Genomic DNA, 15,222 nt, shown 5'->3' on the forward strand with positions numbered 1-15,222 from the left:
GAGAGAGAGCAAAAAAGAGGGGGAGAGAGAGAAAAAGAGAGGGGGGAGAGAGAACAAAAGAGAGGGGGGAGAGAGAGCAATAGAGAGGGATGGAGAGAGAGAGCAAAAGACAGGGGGAGAGAGAGCAAAAGAGAGGGGGAGAGAGAGCGTAAAAGAGAGGGGGAGAGAGAGCACACAAAAGAGGGGGGAGAGTAAGAGCACAAAAGAGAGAGAGAATGCAAAAGAGAGGGGGGAGAGAGAGAGCGTAAAAGAGAGGGGAGAGAGACAGAGCAAAAGAAAGGAGGGAGAGAGGGGGAGAGAGAGAGCAAAAGAGAGGGGGGAGAGACAGAGAAAAAGAGAGGGATGGAGAGAGAGAGAGCAAAAAAAAAGGAGAGAGAGACAGAGCAAAATAGAGGGAAGAGAGAGAGTGCAAAAGAGAGGGGGAGAGAGAGAGCGCAAAAGAGAGGGGGAGAGAGATCGCAAAAGAGAAGGGGGGAGAGAGAGAGCGCAAAAGAGAGGGGGATAGAGAGAGCGCAAAAGACAGGGGGAGAGAGAGAGCAAAAGAGAGGGGGAGAGAGAGAGTAAAAGAGAGGGGGAGAGAGAGCACACAAAAGAGGGGGGAGAGTAAGAGCACAAAAGAGAGAGAGAGAGAGAATGCAAAAGAGAGGGGGGAGAGAGAGAGCATAAAAGAGGGGGGGAGAGAGAGCGCAAAAGATAGGGGGAGAGAGAGCAAAAGAGAGGGGGGATAAAAAGCAAAAGAGAGGAGGAGAGAGAGCGCAAAAGAGAGGGGGAGAGAGCGCAAAAGAGAGGGGGGAGAGAGAGCACAAAAGAGAGGGGGTAGAGAGAGAATGCAAAAGAGAGGGGGAGAGAGAGCACTCAAAAGAGGGGGGAGAGAGAGAAAGCAAAAGAGAGAATGCAAAAGAGAGGGGGAGAGAGTGTAAAAGAGAGGGGGAAGAGAGAGCACAAAAGAGAGGGGGAGAGAGTAAAAGAGTGGGGGAGAGAGCACAAAAGAGAGGGGGAGAGAGAGCAAAAGAGAGGGGGGAGAGAGAGAGTGAAAGAGAGGGGAGATAGAGAGAGCAAAAGAGAGGGGGAGAGAGAGAACAAAAGAGAGGAAGAGCGAGAGAGAGCGCAAAAGAGCGGGCGAAAGAGTGCAAAAGAGAGGGGGAGAGAGCACAAAAGAGATGGGGAGAGAGCACAAAAGAGAGGGGGGAGAGAGAGAGCAAGGGGTGGGACTGCTGTACTGCAAAAAATGGCCCGTGTGAACGGGCTTTAGGACTAGTATATATATATATATATATATATACACAGTGGGGCAAAAAAGTATTTAGTCAGCCACCAATTGTGCAAGTTCTACCACTTAAGAAGATGAGAGAAGCCTGTAATTTTCATCGTAGGTATACCTCAACTATGAGAGACAAAATGTGGAAACAAATCCAGACAATCACATTGTCTGATTTGGAAAGAATTTATTTGCATATTATGGTGGAAAATAAGTATTTGGTCACCTACAAACAAGCAAGATTTCTGGCTCTCACAGACCTGTATCTTCTTCTTTAAGAGGCTCCTCTGTCCTCCACTTATTACCTGTATTAATGGCACCTGTTTGAACTTGTTATCAGTATAAAAGACACCTGTCCACAACCTCAAACAGTCACATTTCAAACTCCACTATGGTGAAGACCAAAGAGCGGTCGAAGGACACCAGAAACCAAATTGTAGACCTGCACCAGGCTGGGAAGACTGAATCTGCAATAGACAAGCAGCTTGGTGTGAAGAAATCAACTGTGGGAGCAATAATTAGAAAATGGAAGACATACAAGACCACTGATAATCTCCCTCGATCTGGGGCTCCACGCAAGAGCTCACCCCATGGGGTCAAAATGATCACAAGAACGGTGAGCAAACATCCCAGAACCACACTCAGGGACCTAGTGAATGACCTGCAGGGAACTGGGATCAACATAACAAAGGCTACCATCAGTAACACACAATGCCACCAGGGACTCAGATCCTGCAGTGTCAGACGTTTCCCCCTGCTTAAGCCAGTACATGTCCAGGCCCGTCTGAAGTATGCTAGAGAGCATTTGGATGATCCAGAAGCGGATTGGGAGAATGTCATATGGTCAGATGAAATCAAAGTAGAACTGTTTGGTAGAAACACAACTCGTTGTGTTTGGAGGAGAGAGGATGCTGAGTTGCAACCAAAGAACACTATACCTACTGTGAAGCATGGGGGTGGCAACATCATGCGTTGGTTCTGTTTCTCTTCAAAGGGAACAGGACGACTGATCCATGTACATGAAAGAATGAATGGGGCCATGTATTGTGAGATTTTGAGTGTAAACCTCCTTCTATCAGCAAGGGCATTGAAGATGAAACGTGGCTGGGTCTTTTAGCATGACAATGATCGCAAACACACTGCCCAGGCAACGAAGGAGTGGCTTCGTAAGAAGCATTTCAAGGTCCTGGAGTGGCCTAGCCAGTCTCCAGATCTCAACCCCATAGAAAACCTTTGGAGGGAGTTGAAAGTCCATGTTGCCCAGCGACAGCCCCAAAACATCCCTGCTCTAGAGGAGATCTGCATGCCGGAATGGGCCAACATACCAGCAACAGTGTGTGACAACCTTGTGAAGACTTACAGAAAACGTTTGACCTCTGTCATTGCCAACAAAGGATATATAACAAAGTATTGAGATGAACTTTTGATATTGACCAAATACTTATTTTCCACCATAATTTGCAAATAAATTATTTCCAAATCAGACAATGTGATTGTCTGGATTTGTTTCCACATTTTGTCTCTCATAGTTGAGGTATACCTATGATGAAAATTACAGGCCTCTCTCATCTTCATAAGTGGGAGAACTTGCACAATTGGTGGCAGACTAAATACTTTTTTGCCCCACTGTATATATAGTGTATCTCCAAGAAGTAAGGGCACTCACAGGACTTGGATTTGATAGAAAAAAACTGGTATTCCTTATTGTAACATTTATATGTCAGTTGATAGTTTGGCTATACATTTAGCCTTTTTCAAGACAATCTGAATCGATTATCACAATATTTTGCATCTCAAAACGCCATGCTGTGACGGATCCATCACAGCATGGTATTTTGAGATGCAGAATATTGTGAATACGGATTCAGATTGTCTTGAAAAAGGCTAAATGTGTAGCCAAAACATCAACTGACATATAAATGTTACAATAAAGGAATAAAAAAAAATTCTATCAAATTCAAGTCCTGTGAGTGCCCTTACTTCTTGGAGATACACTGAAAATTTACAGACGAGACACCCCGGGAATGGATGAGCTAAGGCTTAGTGAGTGAGTGCATTAAGAAAGGCTTTATTTTATGTGTTTTGTGACACTTTTTAGTTCCGCAAAACAGTTAACCAGAGCTCTGAGGTTGTAACGGTTCTAGTGTAAGTGTAATACAAGTACATATTAACTTGCTCACACATGAACGCCATAACCGGATATCGCTTGCGTGCAAATGATAGCGCTCCATTCGTAATCTAGCCCTTAACATATTCCACCATAGACTTCAATGAAGTGCAAAAAGTGGGAAAAAAGTCTAGCACACTCGTGTTTACTCAAGTGCCCTAATCCGGCATGAAATATAAATATTTCACATTCCAATGCTCTTCTTGTAGCAGAATATGTTCTATGTATTCTTAAATAAATATATATATATATATATATATATATATATATATATATATATATATATATATATATACACACATACATACATACATACAGTTGTAATAAAAAATATTTAACCCCCATTGCAAATCAGGTTTATTGTCAAAATTTATAGACTTTTAGGCGGTTGCAATGAACAAATCAAACAAAAGCAATTGAAATAGTTCAATGCAATAAATGCATCAAGTGGTTTCCCCAAATTCAACTAAAATGCTGTCAGCCGCTCTGGAATCAATCCGGGATGTAACCCAACTGCTAGCGTGAATTGAAAGCACACGCTAGCACACTGAGAAATATCCAGGACGTGACCCACTCAGGAAGCAGATTAGAAGATAACAAAAATGAATATTGTTCCAGAATGCAGGAAAGCCACAAAGGATAAAACGTCCCTTTAAGTAGTACAAAGAACAAAAAGGAAATGCTCTTACTTTGAAGCTTCTGAAAAAGGTCCTCTTTAGCAGGCTTGTAAAACAAAGGAAAAGTTCTCTTTTGCAGCTTGTAAAAGTATAATGTCCCTTTAAGCAGGTTTATAACAAACAGAAAGGCAAAGTTCTCTTTTGCAGCTTGTAAAAGTAAATGTCCCTTTTAAGCAGGTGTATAACAAACAGAAAGGCAAAGTTCTCTTTTGCAGCTTGTAAAAGTATAATGTCCCTTTAAGCAGGTTTATAACAAACAGAAAGGCAAAGTTCTCTTTTGCAGCTTGTAAAAGTAAATGTCCCTTTTAAGCAGGTGTATAACAAACAGAAAGGCAAAGTTCTCTTTTGCAGCTTGTAAAAGTAAAATGTCCCTTTAAGCAGGTCTTGTTTAACAAAGAATAGGTTTAAAGGTAAAGGCCAAAGCAAGGTCAGGCAGGCAGAAGTCGGCATCCAAATATCAGCAAAAGGTATAGGCAAAAGACAGGGTCAGGCAAGCAGAAGTCGGCATCCAAGTGTCAGCAAAAGGGTAATAGCTACAGGCAAGGTCAGGCAGGCAGAAGTCAATGTCCAAATATCAGCAAGTAGGGATTAGGCAAGAGGCTTGGTCAGGCAGGCAGAAGTCGGTACACAGAAGAATAAAACTGATATGGTACTCACAATCCAGGGAAACAAACAAACGGGCCCAGATTCAGATCTCCCGCCGAGATTTAAAGGGCAGGAGCGTAACCGTCATCAGAGGGGTGTGAGAGAAAGCGTCATGTTGCTAAGCAACATGACGTCAGAGACACAGAGGAGTTCCGGGAGCCGCGGCGACACGGCGATGAACGGAAGCGCTCATGACAAATGCAACTTTTAATGAATTCTGCAGTCTCAAAATGATTTAACCCCTTCATGGCAAGCATCTTTAGCACTTAGTAGAGCACGCTTTTTTTTTCTAACACCTGAGACCTCATATCTTTTTTAATAATGTTAACAGATAGTGTTATTATGAGTGTAACTGTACTTTTAAATGTAATTTTGATGTGTTTTGTGCAACTTTTTTGACTCATGTAACAGTTAACCAGAGCTCTGAAGTTGCGCTATGCTGACATTAAATTCAATTGAGCTCAAGTGAATGTGTTTACTTTCAACCTGTAATATGCTTGCCACGGCAACAGTGGCGACTCTAAGAACAATATATAGGGGGGGCACATAAGATACCAGAGTCAAAACTGGGGGGGCACTAATATATATATATATATATATATATATATACACACACACAAACACACATGTATACACACACACATATACATATATATGTGTGTATGTGTATATGTGCGTATGTATATATATATATATATATATATATATATATTTATATATACACATATATACATACATACATACATACAGTTACACAAACACACACACCTTTACAAACATGCATAAATACACACAAATACATACACTTACATACACACATTATACAATATACATACATACACATACAGTACATAAACACAAATACATACACATAAATACATAGTTAAACACACACCGACACATACATACACAAATACATAAACACAAATTATACATACACACACATACACATTATACAAATTATACATACACACCTTATACATACACATTATACATACATACACACACACACACACAAATACACATACATACACACAAATTATACATACATACACATTATACAAATTATACATACATACATATTATAAAAATTATACATACACACACACATTATACATACAAATTATTCCATTTACAACCAACTTATTCACACAGTCCCCAGTATTTATTGCAATCACTGCAATGTCAATACATCTTTTGTGAGTTCACACAAACTGGTTGTAAGTTATCTCATCTTGGCCCCACCTGAACTAATTATAGAGCCTGCCCTGTGACACACACACACAAGCACCTGCACTAAACAAGCAGTTGGAGTAGAATGTTGCAGGGTCACAGCTCTGAAACATGCAGGCTGCTTTCCTGCTTGGTCTGTGTTCATATGAACATGTCAGTAATTTTTTTGTAACAAATTGTCCATTTACTACAAATTAAGCAAAATAGGTAAAGCAGTTCCACAGTGCATCACACACAAAACTGCATTCATTTTAAGATGTTATCCATCTAATGTACTTAGGTGATATTTATGTAGTAATCAAGTAGTGCTATACAATTTAGGAGTAATAAGATAAATAACAGTATCCCTTCTATATTGAAAATATGTGAGAATGAAACTTTATACGTATAATGCACTTTTTAAAATCACTTGTGAGCAACTGTATATTATTAGAATATGGCGACTCACAAAAGCACAGTAAGTCATTTTTTAAATAAATAATCTCAATATAAACAGTACAAAAACATTGAGATGGGGGTAAACACTTTCCCACATAACTATGTATTTGCTAAACAGGTGAGGAACTATAAACCCATGAGGTAAACAAAACAAGGAAATGAAAACCGAGTCCTCACCGAAGTCTCCTCGGTGTTGTCCCTGCAGGGCACACAAAGGCAGCTTGGTGCAACGAGTATGTGAGCAGTTAGCTTTAGCTATGTCCACTCCTGTTGTGTGACTTACCCCGGCCCCAGATCTTCGTTTTCTGTTGTAGCTGGCTGCTAGTCCTGCTCTGCTCGGAGTCGGCTCCTTCCCGCGCTCTCTAGCTTTTTTCCTGACCTGCACGCCTGGTGGCTCCTCCCTCTTCATTTCCAGTCTCCGGTCATGTTCCTGTTGTGTAGGAAGGAACGTGACCGTCTGGCTGGAACTGGAGGAGGCTAGCAGTGTGGGGGTTCTTCCGCTCCTCAAACTGAGCACAGGGAGGCACGCTGTATTATTTATTACAAATAAGTCACTCAGTCATTCACGCTCAAAATAAAAAAACACTGGCCATTCACAGACTTCGCACAAGTGCTGGAGCTGGCGGGGGGGCAGACAGGGGGGCAAAGGTTTTTCTAAGGGGGGCAATTGCCCCCCCTCGCCCCCCTGTAGCGACGCCACTGCACGGCAAAGAGCCACGATAAACACCTTATTGCTTGTGCACTACAGTTAGCGTGTCACTAGTAATCTAGCCCTACAGTGGGGCAAAAAAGTATTTAGTCAGCCACCAATTGTGCAAGTTCTACCACTTAAGAAGATGAGAGAAGCCTGTAATTTTCATCGTAGGTATACCTCAACTATGAGAGACAAAATGTGGAAACAAATCCAGACAATCACATTGTCTGATTTGGAAAGAATTTTTTTGCATATTATAGTGGAAAATAAGTATTTGGTCACCTACAAACAAGCAAGATTTCTGGCTCTCACAGACCTGTATCTTCTTCTTTAAGAGGCTCCTCTGTCCTCCACTTATTACCTGTATTAATGGCACCTGTTTGAACTTGTTATCAGTATAAAAGACACCTGTCCACAACCTCAAACAGTCATATTTCAAACTCCACTATGGTGAAGACCAAAGAGCGGTCGAAGGACACCAGAAACCAAATTGTAGACCTGCACCAGGCTGGGAAGACTGAATCTGCAATAGGCAAGCAGCTTAGTGTGAAGAAATCAACTGTGGGAGCAATAATTAGAAAATCGAAAAGACATACAAGACCACTGATAATCTCCCTTGATCTGGGGCTCCACGCAAGAGCTCACCCCATGGGGTCAAAATGATCACAAGAACGGTGAGCAAACATCCCAGAACCACACTCAGGGACCTAGTGAATGACCTGCAGAGAACTGGGATCAACATAACAAAGGCTACCATCAGTAACACACAATGCCACCAGGGACTCAGATCCTGCAGTGCCAGACGTTTCCCCCTGCTTAAGCCAGTACATGTCCAGGCCCGTCTGAAGTATGCTAGAGAGCATTTGGATGATCCAGAAGCGGATTGGGAGAATGTCATATGGTCAGATGAAATCAAAGTAGAACTGTTTGGTAGAAACACAACTCGTTGTGTTTGGAGGAGAGAGGATGCTGAGTTGCAACCAAAGAACACTATACCTACTGTGAAGCATGGGGGTGGCAACATCATGCATTGGGTCTGTTTCTCTTCAAAGGGAACAGGACGATTGATCCGTGTACATGAAAGAATGAATGGGGCCATGTATTGTGAGATTTTGAGTGTAAACCTCCTTCCATCAGCAAGGGCATTGAAGATGAAACGTGGCTGGGTCTTTTAGCATGACAATGATCGCAAACACACTGCCCAGGCAACGAAGGAGTGGCTTCGTAAGAAGCATTTCAAGGTCCTGGAGTGGCCTAGCCAGTCTCCAGATCTCAACCCCATAGAAAACCTTTGGAGGGAGTTGAAAGTCCATGTTGCCCAGCGACAGCCCCAAAACATCCCTGCTCTAGAGGAGATCTGCATGCCGGAATGGGCCAACATACCAGCAACAGTGTGTGACAACCATGTGAAGACTTACAGAAAACGTTTGACCTCTGTCATTGCCAACAAAGGATATATAACAAAGTATTGAGATGAACTTTTGATATTGACCAAATACTTATTTTCCACCATAATTTGCAAATAAATTCTTTCCAAATCAGACAATGTGATTGTCTGGATTTGTTTCCACATTTTGTCTCTCATAGTTGAGGTATACCTATGATGAAAATGACAGGCCTCTCTCATCTTCATAAGTGGGAGAACTTGCACAATTGGTGGCAGACTAAATACTTTTTTGCCCCACTGTATATTCAGAGGCGTAACTAGAAACCACAGGTGCAAAAATCTAAGAAGGGCCCCCCCATCACCCCTCCCCCTTCCAAAAAAAGCTGAATTCAATAAAAAAAATGTTTTTTTTTACATTTAACACAGAAACAAATGTGAATCAGATTACATGTCTGCAAAAGGAGGTGCCCTGTGCCCACAGTCTGTGAGATGGTCTGACCCCCTATTACTGTATATAGTGAACCTGTTTAACCCACCCACCAGTACTGTATATAGTAAGTTAGTGACACAGTCTGTAATCTGCCGATGAGATGGCTGGCCTGACCCTACCTGCCCCAGTACTTTATAAAGTGACCACAGTAGTCAGTGACATGGTCCACCCCCCCATACTGTATATAGTGGTACTGTATAGTGACACTGTTTACCCCCTGCCCCCCATGCTGTAGTAACAAGGTCTGTAATTTGCTGGTTCCACAAACATACACAAACACACATACATGCATAAATACACACACAGTCACATACATACACACACACACACACATAAACACCAATGGGTAAAACAGAAACACTAACCCCTGTAGTTATGTCACACTCACATGATATCAGTGCAGGCAGTGGTAGGTTAACGTTTTTTATTAAAAAAATTTTTTTATAATATATATATATATATATATATATATATATATTTTTTTTTTTTTTTTTAAAGCTGCGCCCCCACCCTCAGGGGCCCAGTCGCACCTGCGACCTCTGCACCCCCTGTAGTTTTGCCCCTGCCTATATTGGAACATGCACGCTGCAAGGAAACAAAGGGCAGGACGAATCCAGAGCTCAATATCAGGAGGGGTAATGGGGCAGATTATCTTGTTGCAACTCGGCCAATAGAAAAGCAAAGCAGCCTACCATCTTTGTTATATAATAGATAAAGATAGATTGATAGACACACACTCATACATGCTCATTCATTATACATACATATATACGCACACACTCATACATGCTCATTCATTATACATACATATATATATATATATATATATATATATATATATATATGCACAAACTCATACATGCACACACACATATACATAGACAAACACATATACACACATAAACACAAGCATGCTCACGCATACATACACGCATACATATATATATATACAGGGAGTGCAGAATTATTAGGCAAATGAGTATTTTGACCACATCATCCTCTTTATGCATGTTGTCTTACTCCAAGCTGTATAGGCACGAAAGCCTACTACCAATTAAGCATATTAGGTGATGTGCATCTCTGTAATGAGAAGGGGTGTGGTCTAATGACATCAACACCCTATATCAGGTGTGCATAATTATTAGGCAACTTCCTTTCCTTTGGCAAAATGGGTCAAAAGAAGGACTTGACAGGCTCAGAAAAGTCAAAAATAGTGAGATATCTTGCAGAGGGATGCAGCACTCTTAAAATTGCAAAGCTTCTGAAGCGTGATCATCGAACAATCAAGCGTTTCATTCAAAATAGTCAACAGGGTCGCAAGAAGCGTGTGGAAAAACCAAGGCGCAAAATAACTGCCCATGAACTGAGAAAAGTCAAGCGTGCAGCTGCCAAGATGCCACTTGCCACCAGTTTGGCCATATTTCAGAGCTGCAACATCACTGGAGTGCCCAAAAGCACAAGGTGTGCAATACTCAGAGACATGGCCAAGGTAAGAAAGGCTGAAAGACGACCACCACTGAACAAGACACACAAGCTGAAATGTCAAGACTGGGCCAAGAAATATCTCAAGACTGATTTTTCTAAGGTTTTATGGACTGATGAAATGAGAGTGAGTCTTGATGGGCCAGATGGATGGGCCCGTGGCTGGATTGGTAAAGGGCAGAGAGCTCCAGTCCGACTCAGACGCCAGCAAGGTGGAGGTGGAGTACTGGTTTGGGCTGGTATCATCAAAGATGAGCTTGTGGGGCCTTTTCGGGTTGAGGATGGAGTCAAGCTCAACTCCCAGTCCTACTGCCAGTTTCTGGAAGACACCTTCTTCAAGCAGTGGTACAGGAAGAAGTCTGCATCCTTCAAGAAAAACATTATTTTCATGCAGGACAATGCTCCATCACACGCGTCCAAGTACTCCACAGCGTGGCTGGCAAGAAAGGGTATAAAAGAAGAAAATCTAATGGCATGGCCTCCTTGTTCACCTGATCTGAACCCCATTGAGAACCTGTGGTCCATCATCAAATGTGAGATTTACAAGGAGGGAAAACAGTACACCTCTCTGAACAGTGTCTGGGAGGCTGTGGTTGCTGCTGCACGCAATGTTGATGGTGAACAGATCAAAACACTGACAGAATCCATGGATGGCAGGCTTTTGAGTGTCCTTGCAAAGAAAGGTGGCTATATTGGTCACTGATTTGTTTTTGTTTTGTTTTTGAATGTCAGAAATGTATATTTGTGAATGTTGATATGTTATATTGGTTTCACTGGTAAAAATAAATAATTGAAATGGGTATATATTTGTTTTTTGTTAAGTTGCCTAATAATTATGCACAGTAATAGTCACCTGCAAACACAGATATCCCCCTAAAATAGCTAAAACTAAAAACAAACTAAAAACTACTTCCAAAAATATTCAGCTTTGATATTAATGAGTTTTTTGGGTTCATTGAGAACATGGTTGTTGTTCAATAATAAAATTAATCCTCAAAAATACAACTTGCCTAATAATTCTGCACTCCCTGTATATATATACTGTATATATAGCTCATACACAGAAAGGCACTCACTTTCTCTCAGACACACACAAAGACACTCACGCACTCAAACATACACTCAAAGATTCACACACATACATTCAGACACATGTATACATACAAAGGCACTCACACACATACATTCAGATACACATAAACATACACAGGCACTCACACACATACATTCAGACACACGTATACATGCACAGGCACTCACACACATACATTCAGACACATACACATACGCAGGCACTCACACATATACATTCAGACACACGTATACATACATACATAGACACACACACACACTCAAAGACCCCTACACACATATACATTCAGACACTCACACAAACACACTCAGACACTCACACAAGCACACTCAAGCACTTGCACATACACATACACTCAGACACATATAAGTTCAAATTCTTTTCAGTTTTTTTTTTAAATCACAACAAACATATGTAATGAGCTGATTTCTAGATCAGACACTATCAGCAAGCAAGGATCCAGATGAGTTATGAACTTATATAAATTTAATCAACCAATACCACAAACAGTATTTAAAACTATAATAATAACATTTTAAAGGTTCAGCCAATGATTGACTTATTGCTGTGTTGGGTGACATATTTAGTAACACAAATTTAAAACAAAGTTTGCGGAATAAAAACTGAGGTTATATTTTGAGGCTTGCACTGGGGTTGATCATATTAATAAAAGATAAGGAACTGGAAACGTTAACAAATATGTATATATATGTAACCCATGAATCTATAACTGTTTTTGTTTTTTTTCCTTTTCTATATTATTCCAATCCATACAAAATTAATGAAATTGTCCAAATTTCAAACAGTAAATATTTGAGTTTATTAAACATAGATTTGGTCATCTGAAAAACGAATAAAGTATGTGTGTGTATGTCTGTGCAGGAACACAATATAGGAATGATAACTGAACATTTTAAAGGGACATGATGAAACAAATAACTTTTCTTTCATGATTATATAGAGTATGCCATTTTAAACAATTTTCCCATTTACTTCTATTATCTGGTATTGTTTTTGTTGGTATCCTTTGTTAAAATGCATACCTAGGTGGACTCAATAGCTGCTAATTGGTGGCTGATCCCTTAATGTGTTCCAAATGAGTTGTAAAAAACTAAGGCAGATTATTAAATCTATGGGAACATGTTCCTTCATGTTTATTTTGAAGTTGAAATGTCTGCTTTTGCTCATAAAAGCTATCACCTATTGTTCTCAATTATATGTTCATTTAAATATGAGCAGGCTTGGGGGAATTCAATGAGAAAAAACAGCTATTTCAGATACAAACATTGTCTCTCTCTTTACCATCTCTACTGGGAGTTTTAGTTATGCTGTTAAACACATTTCATTTTAATTTTCATATGAAAGCCCAAAAAAATATTTTGTGATTTAAAGCATACAATTTAAAAAAAGTAAATAAAAAAAAATACTTATATTATTAAATTTGCTTCGTTCCCACTGTATTCCTTCTTATAGAGATACCTAGGTAGTTGTCTAGAGCACTACATGGCAGGAAATAGTGCTGCCATCTAGTGTACTTTCATATGAATAGCATTCTTGTAAAACTGCTGCCATATAGTGCTCCAGGCATGTGCACACTTCTGAGCTTAAGTCTCTGCTTTTCAACAAAATATTCCCAAAGAACAAATACAATTTGATAATAAAAGTAAATTAGTGAAACTGAATGCTCTATCTGAACCATGAAACAAAAATGTTTGGGTTTCATGTCCCTTTAAATTTAGAATTTTCATAGGTAAAACATCGTCTGAGATCTAATTTCAAATTTTCCTTAAAGGGACAGTCTACTCCAGAATTTTTATTGTTTAAAAAGATAGATAATCCCTTTATTACCCATTTACCAGTTTTGCATAACCAACACTGTTATATTAAAGTGATGATGAGTTTCAATGAATTCGTGCCCGGTTTTTAATAATCCTATTAAAAACAAGGGCACTTTAATGCATCAAAATTTACATTTCACTAGTTTTCTTAAAAAACAAACCTTTAAATCCTTACAGCCGCTCCAGCGATTCCCCCAGCCGTCGGAAGCCTCTTCATACGTCAGAAATGATGAATCCGGCTTCCTCCAATCATGGCCTGAGGCAACGCTGTGATTGGAGGAAGACGGATTCGTCATTTTGGACCCGCAAAGAGGGCTTTCGATGGGCGGAGGAAGCGCTGCAGCGGCTGTCAGGATTAAAAGGTAAGTTTTTGAAGAAAACTAATGAAATTTCAATTTTAATGAATTAAAGTGCCCTTGTTTTTAACAGGATTATTAAAAACCGGGCACTAATTCATCGAAATTGACCTTCACTTTAATATCATTTTTACCTCTGTGATTACCTCGTTTTTAAGCCTCTGCAGACCACCCCTTATTTCAGTTCTTTTCACAGACTTGCATATTAGTCAATCAGTGGCCTCTCATAAGCAACACCACGGGTGTGACTACAATGTTATTTAAATGGAAAACATGAACTAACGCCCTCTAGCTGTAAAAAATGTCAAATGCATTCAGATAAGAGGCAATTTTCAAAGGCTTCGAAATTAGCATATTAGCCTACCTAGGTTTAGCTTTCAACAAAGAATTCAAAGAGAACAAAGCAAATTTGATAATAAAGTAAAATTGGAAAGTTGTTTAAAATTGCATGTCTTATCTGAATCATGAAAGTTTGACTAGACTGTCCCTTTAAGTACAGAAAACCAAAGCTGTGTGAATAATCAGGCTAGGCATTCAAAAAAGGCCTAAATGCTTTGTTTTTCCACAGAGGTCAATACTTTTTTAAATAGAACAATCAAAAACAGCGTATCAAAAAAACTGCTTGAGAAGTGTAATCTGATGACTTTGAATACCACTATTCAGTTCTCACGTTGCAAAGTATTAGTGGAGATTATACAATGCCAAGTTGCTTAAAGTGAAGGCAAACTTTGATGAATGAAAGCCGTTTTTTTAAAATACTAATAAAAACAGGGGCACTTTCCCTGCTGGCGAGGGTGTGGAGAGATAGGCTCTCTCCTTCACATCTGGTGGAGCTGCCCACACTTGACGAGTTTCTGGAGTGGGGTGTTCCAGGCCATGTCGGAAATATTGGGCGCAACGGTCCCGTTAGTGCCCGAAACATTACTATTCTGCTCCATGCCCCAGCTTTCAGCAAGGGGTAAGCAAGCACTGTTCCTGCTGATGCTGACAGCAGCTAAAAAGATTATTCCAAAATATTGGAAATCACAAACGACCCCCTCTGAACAAGAATGGCGAAATCAGGTGGAAGACCTGTTACTACTCGAGAGATATCACTACCTGAAAAGTCATAAATTAGAAACTTATGAACTTATAATAGCATACTGGAACAAAACCATATAGTGCCTTTGGCTGTTTTTTTTTTTTTTTTCTCCCTCCCCCCTCTCCCTTTCTTTCTTCTTCTTCTTCCTCCCTTTTTTCCGCCAGAACCTTCTGGCACGTATACCTATCAGCATAAAAAATGTTTTACATTTGTTTTGAAAGGGGAAAAAAAAATGGAAAATCGGGTTCTATCTTTGAAAAGATGCCCGATAAGGGACCATTCATTCTCTATAACCTTCCTAAATGACTGGAGATTATAAGGGTTTTAAGATTAGCTTTCATTATGTATAGTTAGTTTACCGATCACCCTAATCTTGCATCACT

This window comes from Bombina bombina, chromosome 4 (genome assembly GCF_027579735.1).
Source record: "Bombina bombina isolate aBomBom1 chromosome 4, aBomBom1.pri, whole genome shotgun sequence".
NCBI lineage: Eukaryota > Metazoa > Chordata > Amphibia > Anura > Bombinatoridae > Bombina > Bombina bombina.